We start from the raw sequence: 9,314 nt of genomic DNA, 5'->3' as shown, positions 1-9,314 counted from the left end.
AAATAATAAAACTCATATAAAATAGTGTTTATTCTAAGGGTCATATGTGGGTTTTAGAGAGGTCTTTTAATCTCCTGAAACGACATGCAAAATATTGTGGTATAAGCTTATGAATATTTTTCTGGAAGAACCTTATCTTTTAACCACTTCTCAGTTATGTGATCCTCTAAAATATAAGTACAAATGATGTATAGAAAAGAGCCTACAACTCCACAGTGAAATAGGTAATGAAATTAATGAGATTTCAGAAGACTTTTTACACAAGGCTGTCATCATAATGTTAAAGTGGGGAAAACAATAAATTTAAGATTTATTTAATGTTTGAATTAACATTATTTAGACTTTCATGTGTTTAAAACTTGTGATAAATAATTTTAAGAACAGGAATCTATGACTGAAATAATTTTCAGCATGTCTGTAGAAGTCAGAATTTTAAAGATTGAACTGATTGATTGCCACCTTGTGTGCACAATTTCATACCAAAATGACAAATCAACTCACTTAAATTTGTCTTAAATCTTCTCTGAAATAAAGTGGAGGAAAAATAAATAACATTTAAAAATTGAACTGAAATGACCTATGACTCCAAGACAGATAAATTAATGTTTCTTAAATATGCATTTTCATGAAATGTAATTTTGTACAAAATGGCAATGCTCTTAATATGTTATATGTAATACAAATACATATTGTTCACCAAGATGAGGGCATTTTGTTGCTATGTCAATAAGAGCAGCATCATCTATCTTCTTACCTTTCAATCAAATGACACTGGCAAGACAATATTTTATTAGAGAAGTAGAACGTGTTAGTGAAATAGGTTACTGTTATGGGCTGTAAGCCTATTAAGCTGTAAATTTATCTTCACATACGTCATGTAAGATGCATTAGGACCCATTAGATGCAGGTGTAAGCTATTGTTGATACCTTTTTTATTTATTAATGGAGTTATTGTTGATATTGTTTCACCACAATATCCTCCCAGTCTTGTGTGCAAAGCCTTTGAACAGAGCTTTCTTCTAAATGCTAGACCATTCTAAATGATATGCAGTTAAGAAATGTGCTATTCTACTGCATTAAAGCACAAGCCAAATGCAAGTGATTAGTATCCATTTCCAGTACAATGTTGCAAGTGAGAGAATGTGCATAACAAGGAAGCAATCACTTACCTTATAATAACAGTTTAAAAAACTGATATTTACAATCCATGTAGTCTAGCTAGAAAAGCTTTCTTTCCATTCTTGGTAGTTATCCTAACAACTCAAAAAGTAAGTTCATTCTTAAAGAACATTGAATCTTAAGTTAGAAAACATAGGATAAATCTTTTAATATTAATTTCCAGACCCCTAAAATGGCAATAAAAATACCTATGTTGTAAGAATGATGAGAATTATTTGAACAGCTTCGTAAGAAGCAAGTGCTGTGTAAATATGATTAACATTAACATGAATACATAATTAAAAAGTTCACCTACTAAAAGAATTATTTGGTCATAAAATTAACATTGGTTTTTTTCCACACTCACCAACAGCATTGTGTTTCTCTCCTCACTCACACAAGGCATCATGTATCACAAATATCTTAAAGACATACAAGTCCATTACAAAACTCTTTAAAAAGATGTTTAAAATGTCTGAATTATTGTTTCATTTGCTTAAGGGAAAATCACAGATCAAAATTTCAAAAAAACGATGAGTTATGAAGAAAATCCATTAATTTCTACTTCAGACAAAGTGATATAATTATGTTTAAAGTATATAGGCCCTGGGACTTCCCTGGCTGTCCAGTGGTTAAGACTTCGCTTTCCAATGCAGGGGGTGCATGTTCGATCGGGGAGCTAAGATCCTACATGCCTCGGGGCCAAAAAATCCAAAACATAAAACAAACAGTATTGTAACAAATTCAATAAACACTTTAAAAATGGTCCACATCAAAAAAAAATTAAAAATAAATAAAAATAAAGTATATAGGCCCTATTTTCTAAAGTTTACTAGTCTTCTGGAATTCATTAGTCCTCATGTAAAAAATATGAAATATCATATATACAGTGATTTAATAATAAACTTATATCTATCCTGCTCTTCCATTAGGAACAATTTCTCAATACAGATTGTTTCAATTAGCAATAATCGCGCCTCGGATAAACCTCATTGGCTACGATACTGCCACTGCGCAAAGCTAATACAGATTGTTGAAGGCTGATACGTCACCAGTAATTTTCACGGTTTCTGACTCAGACTTCAGCAGCAAAGAACAAATCACATAAATGTCCTTTGCCTTGTACACACTTCAGCAAGTATCAATAGCAAATAATACCTGTCCAATTGCAGAGCGCCTTGCAGATAACAGATCTCATTTAATCCTCACATATGTAACTGGACAGCTCACACGGCTTCAAGAATCAGAGCCAGAACTTAAATCAGATTCCAAGCAGAGTTCAGAGTCCTGGCCATTACCCTAAAGCTGCCTGTGTGATTGCTAATCCATATCCAAATGCCTGTGTATGTGGAAAAGCACCATTTTTAAAGTTTCTAAAATTCAGAAAAAGGAAGATTTGGCTTTATGAGAGGAAAGAGCTAATTCACTCTGTCTACACTGATGTGTCATGTTAAACACTATTTCTAACTGATGCAACTATCTTTGTATGATATAATTAAGCTCCCTTGGAAAGAGTTCAAGACCAACCCACATTACATTGAATTTTATAATACGACAACTAATATTGCATTAGATTTTAGTGGGATCATTATGTACTATGCCAGCAATTGGAGAAAAGCAGCTTGTAAGAAATTATGTTCTAACTACAACGTTTGTGTGCAAGAATATCAGAATTAAATTTGAAAGACTTTTCTAATATTTCCAATATTGTACCTAGGTTAAACGCATTCCTTATTAAGAGTAGTTAAGAACAAAAATGTAAGGCTTTGTTTGCTAGCTACCTCATTATTTCCCCCTAAAAGCATAGTTATGCTGTCATTGTGGCCTTTAGATTCTTTACTGGGGGAATGGGGTAGATATCCTTGTTGAAAAGACAGCAGATCATACACCACTGCTGCATTAATTTTAATTAGCAAATAAAATAAAATAAATGTCCATAAATAATGGACTGAATAAATTATGAGATGTTCAACATAGAATTCTACCCAGCCAAATGAAGTAGCTCTCCTTGTGTTAATGAATAAAGCAAGAAATAGAACAATGTATATGGTAAGAATCCATTTGAAATCAAAAGGATACACACATGCACACACATATAAATATACAAAAATGTATTTAAACAAGCATACCTCATTTTTTTGCTTTTCAGTTTATTGCACTTCACAGCCATTGCATTTTTTTACAAATTGAAAGTTTGTGGCAAGTCCATAGGTGCCATTTTTCCAATAGCATTTGCTCACTTCATGTCTCTGTGTCACATTTTGGTAATTCTCACAATATAACTTTTCATTATTATTATATTTGTTCATAACTTTTCATTATTATTATATTTGTTCTGGTGCTCTGTGATTAGTGATCTTTGATGTTACTATTGCAAAAATTGACTCGTCAAAGGCTCAGATGATGGTTAGCATTTGTTAGCAATAAAATATTTTTAATTAAGCACATTACTTTTTTCGACATAATGTATTGCACACTTAAAAGACTACAGCATAGTGTAAACATAACTTTTATATGCACTGAGAAACCAAAAAAATGTGTTACTCGCTTTATTGTGATATTCTCTTTATTGTGATATTCTCTTTATTGTGATATTCTCTTTATTGTGATGTTCTGGAACTGAGGCCACAGTATCTCCAAGGTATGCCTATATATATTTATATGTGTGTATGCCTGTATATATTTATATGTATACATTTGTATTTTGATTTCTCTCATATATACATATATATATACATATGTACACATATATATAAACACACATATATATATAAAGAATGGAAGATCATTTTACTCAGCACATTTTTAAATGAGTCTATGTATTTAATGTGAGAGAGAGAGAGAGAAAATATGCCTGGACAATTCTAGAAGGGTTCTAAAAGTCTAGTAGCAGCAATTACCTCTGTGGAATAAGAAGACCTGGAAGCTAGAAAGGCAGGATGACTCTGTATAATCTGTTCTTTATGGTTTGAATTGTTTATCACATGTAGACATATACATGCACACAAACGTATTTACACATGTATATTATTTACATATATGTATATGCTTATACACACACACACACGTAGCGTGTGTGAGAGAGGCCTCCAAATATCACCTGCTGCTTACTTTCCTCTCTCTTTGCTCATGTCACTTGAAAATCTCAAATTTCACATCAAGACAATTTTTATTTTGCTTATGATCTGATGAATTGGGTGGCTGATCTCCTGACTTGAAGCAATGGGAAATACAAAGGTAGAGAAAAATAAAGGCACAATTACAGGCTGAGACCATGAATAAAGCTCTGCACACATGAGGCACTGAGACTAATGACCACTCCTGAGGGAACACCTAGGCAGAAGTAGGAATTCAACAACAATAACCATTGTTGAGGTGCTCCCTGGTGTGTTCAAACATCACCTTCGCAGTTCTTGCTTTTTTAATCCAAAATATGTGCTGCTGGGAATTCCCTGGAGGTCCAGTGGTTAGGACTCCACGCTCTCACTGCTGAGGGCCCGGATTCAATCTCTGGTCAGGGACCTAAGATCCCACATCCCACAAGCCGCACGGCAAACAAACAAACAAACAAAAGTGTTGCCTAACAAAAAAAGGTCTACACTGAACTTCCAGGTTATTACAAAGTGATTTCACTAACTTTCCTGGTACACTCTTTCTGGAGTGTGACGATTAATGTGCTTAGCTTTAGCATTTTAATTTAATTTAGCATCATCCATTGAATGTCAACTATGTATAAAGCATTTTGGTACATCCTTGGGGTACACATGGACAAAGAATTATGTCCCTGAGCTGCAATTAAAGATCTTTGAAATTCAACATTATTTGACTAATTATTTTAATATGAAAAGCAAATCTTACATACGAAAATCAGGACTTCTAAAAAGTAAATTGGAGAATTTACATAAACTAAAAACTAAGCTAGTTTTATAGTTATTAAATAAGTTTCCATGGAGACATCTCTTCTCCATTATTAGATGTACTAAAATTTTAAATATATACAATTTCATAATAATACACATATAACATACAGTAGACATCTAATGCAGTAAGATACAATTTATAAACACTCACATCTGAGGTGGGGATGTTAGCATTGCAGAGAAAACTGGTCTATGGGGAGAAAGAAGAATGGAAATAGCTAAAGTAAGAAAAAAAGGAAAAATAAAATGAAGACGCCACCGCAGAAAGATAAAATGACCGTCTGCCTTAACTCTCTGGATGACTTTCTACTTATAGATTTCAATCCTTCCTGTAGCCTGCCTCTTTCCTCCGCTAGAGCTCCACCACATATTCTCCCTCTTACAACAGGCTAAGATTCTTCGTTACTCAAGTGATGAAAAGAACTCTGGCCAACACAGAAAACAGAGGCACAGAAAAACCAAGTAACTTTCCTATGGACACTCAGCTTGTAAGTGTCAGGGCAAAGACTCCAGCCCAGGTGTATACAGATGCCTGGCCCCTGTTGTGCGGCCTTGCATTGCCATTATATCATAAGCTCTAATAATAGCCAGTGAGTGGCTAAGTGTCCAGATTTTTGCTGCAAAGCAAAGAGATAAGTATAGAGGTGTAAAGAAGTCAATTAAATTCTCTTTAAAATCTTGTGAAAATTTCTATTTAAACATTTTTAGCATGTTCAACAATGTAAGATACAGTTTTTCAGAAAGTAGTGTTATCAGACACAATCTGTATCAGATCCTATGTTACAATCACTGCTAAGGATATTAGAGTATTTAATTTTGAGTTTACATAAGACAAAATTAAGGAAAAATCTTAAAGGTTTACATAAGACAAAATTAAGGAAAAATCTTAAAGGTTGTAAGGTGGTAGGGCTGACATTTTAATTATCTTCCCACATGTTTATGATGACAGGGAAAGTCATATGGGACCATACGGTTGAGGAATATTTACCCTACTGTGAGCCAACTTTACTACTGTTTCTGTGAAAAGAGAAGTCAGAGGAAATAATTATCATTCTCATCTAACACACTGACACCATTTTTTAAAAAGCCTCATTCCTCTAAACTATTGTTACTAATGGTGTAAGACATAGAAATCCATTGCCGTAGTTTACTGTAGTGTTTTCTTGCTAAAAGGGATTCCATGATCAAATAATATTGGAAAATTTGAATTCAATAAAGTTAAACAGGTGCTTAGTTTTATTTGATGTGTTTTAGTCTGATTTTACTGCAGGGCTCCTCAGAGCCTTTAATATGCAAATGTGCGTTGTGAAGCTACAAGTGCTGAGGGGTGTTTACTTGCAGCATTTCCCAAATTTATTTTATGACATAAGCCTTGTCCCTCTTTTTTTCCTCTATTGGGGGGGGCGAGGCAGGGGAGAAACACTTGCTTAGAAGGAGCAGCAATATGGTTGAGAACATCAGTTCTTGAGTGACCTGCTCTGCCACAGACAAGTAATTTGAGGGAAAAAAAACCCAAACAGAAAACAATTCAGTGTCACAGATAATAGAGTGAGAAATGATACTAATTACACAAATTGGAAGAACTCCTGTTACTAATTCTTTTCACAAAGCCAGGTGTAGTCCACTTCTAATCTAGTTCAATAAAAGCCACAGGTAGCCAAAGACAGACATAAAAAGCAGTTTCATCCCAAACTGATTCAAGCTCCTGCTTCTGACTGCAGAAAAGAAAAAAATGTTTCATAATGATTTGAAGATTTATTTTTTTTATTGATTAATTGATTGATTGATTGATTGCTATGTTGGGTCTTCGTTTCTGTGCTAGGGCCTTCTCTAGTTGTGGCAAGCGGGGGCCACTCCTCATCACGGTGCGCGGGCCTCTCACCATCGCGGCCCCTCCTGTTGCGGAGCACAGCTCCAGACGCGCAGGCTCAGTAATTGTGGCTCACGTGCCCAGCCGCTCTGCGGCATGTGGGATCTTCCCAGACCAGGGCTCGAACCCGCGTCCCCTGCATTAGCAGGCAGACTCCCAACCACTGCGCCACCAGGGAAGCCCCCATAATGATTTGAAGAACAGTATTAAACTAAACTCTACGATAAGGCTATGATTAAATTAAATAGCAATTGAAAACTTTTGAGTTTGTAAATAAAAAGACACCAAATTATACTGAGGTGTCTACTGCTTTGCATATCTAGCTCTTTTTAAATAATAGGGTTTTGTTCCCCAAAACTATTGGCAAACTAGTGGCAAACATTAACTGCTGCATATTGCTTTTGTTAAATATCTTAATCAAGGAGTAGCTTTTGTGAGATGCTTATTTTTAAATTTTTAAGTGAAAAAAATCACTCTTTAACCTGCTGAAACTTGGATATTTGTATAATGAGGAAATGCCTACTGATTTCACTTTCCCACTGGCAGTGGTTATCGACAAAGGCTATGCATTACAATCACCAGGGAAACTTTAAAAATACATACCAATGACTGCCTCACCTCCAGAGATTTTAAGTCTTGGAGTGGGGACTCTAAAGCAGTTATTTTTAATTCCCCAGGTGATTACAATGTACATTCATGATTGGGGCCCACTGCCCTAAGAGGAAATAAACTATTTCACCAGTGCTGAAATCTAAACATAAACTATCAAAAATAAAGACACAGGAATCGATGAGGCACAGAGAAAACTTTCTTCCATAAAATTATTACTTTAAATTACTGCTCGTTATTTATGCATCATTAACTAATAGTAGCAAAGGGTGGAGAAATAGCAAATTTAATTACTCTCAGTTAAAAAAATCAACCAGAAATGAAGATGACTTCTCTGAAACACTGTCAATAGCATTTGATCTACAAAATTAAACACAGTTCAATACATTTATTACTTACTGATAATATAATATGCATTTTATGTTAATAAATTATTTAAAACTGAGGGAATAATGATTTGGGACATTATACCTATCTATCTGAGGTAGGCTACAAATTAAGGGACAAAATTTTAAGGTATTGGGTTAGATATGAAAATGATACAGTACTTCATTATCAGTATCAATATATTGTGTATTTTGATATCATATACATATGACTTGTATATCTTTAATTACTTTATATATATATACATATATATAACTACACACACATATTTATGTATTCATTCATTCATTCATTTATGCAGGCATTCTCCCCAAGGCCATTACCATTAAATCATACTTTATATCTCCCTTAATCTTCAAAAGAACCCTAGGAGATAGGTATTATTATTACCCATATTTTACAAATGAGGAAACCATCTACAGTCACAGAGTTAGTAAATCAGACATAACAGAAGCTTAATACATATTTGGTAAACATATGCATATGGAAATTCAATTCTTAATGGTAGATAGAGAGTCAGACGTGTACAACAGTTCATCTGCACAGAGTATAAGCCTTTTAGAACCTGTTTTAGAAACTTCTGTGCCAAAAGTCCTATGAAAACTGAGCAAGAACCCAGATATCCTTTCACTTCTCATATAGATGCAAGAATACTAAAATATAGATTCCACAGTCGAACCCCAGACTTTCTGAATTAGAATCCATGCTAGTGAGGCTTAGAATTTGTCTATCTTTTAAAAAGCTTAAGTAATTCATATGAATTTCAAGTATGAATTCCAAGTATAGAAACTACTGGATCTCATTCCTCATGTTTGAGATTTAATGAGTGTGGGTCTTACTGGTGCTCCATAAAAAGGGCAGACAAAGAGCCTGCATGGCCAGAGCAGGTGTGTTCCCAGTTACTGTTTCCTTTCTCAGAGACTAAGAGGCAGCCATACAGCAGAATATGGTGACTTAGGTCTCAGGCTCTGATACCAGACAGAACTGTGTTGAATTTTAGCTGTGCCACTGCTAGTTTGTTAAGTGGGACAAGTTACTTGACGCTTTAAAAGCCATATGCCTTTTCTGTAGAATAAGAATAATGGCATTCCTTGTCTCATGGTAGGTGCTGGGGTGTTGTGGGAATTAAATAAAAACAATATATTCCTTACTGCATGACACAAAGTCTGATACCTAAAAAGCATACTACATCTCTTACCATTATTGAAGCATCAGAAAGTATTAGAGAGCAGAAAGGAGTCAGAGCTCTGACTGTCAGTGTGTCTTATTTTCCCAGGTTCGTTTACTTATCTTAAATTATTCTTGTTCTAGGGTAACCTCTCCCTCTCCCATTAAAGCTCTGAGTAATCTCATACTTCTTAATGATGTCC

General features: G+C 34.5%; 1 pseudogene; it reads right to left on the bottom strand.

Annotated features, from left to right (window-relative positions):
* Nucleotides 1–2,051: 2,051 nt before the first annotated feature.
* LOC130708768 (U4 spliceosomal RNA) lies at nt 2,052–2,180 on the bottom strand (annotated as a pseudogene).
* Nucleotides 2,181–9,314: the final 7,134 nt, after the last annotated feature.

This window comes from Balaenoptera acutorostrata, chromosome 8 (genome assembly GCF_949987535.1).
Source record: "Balaenoptera acutorostrata chromosome 8, mBalAcu1.1, whole genome shotgun sequence".
NCBI lineage: Eukaryota > Metazoa > Chordata > Mammalia > Artiodactyla > Balaenopteridae > Balaenoptera > Balaenoptera acutorostrata.
The sequence above is the reverse complement of the archived record's forward strand: the minus strand, read 5'-3'. Positions and strand labels throughout refer to the sequence as shown.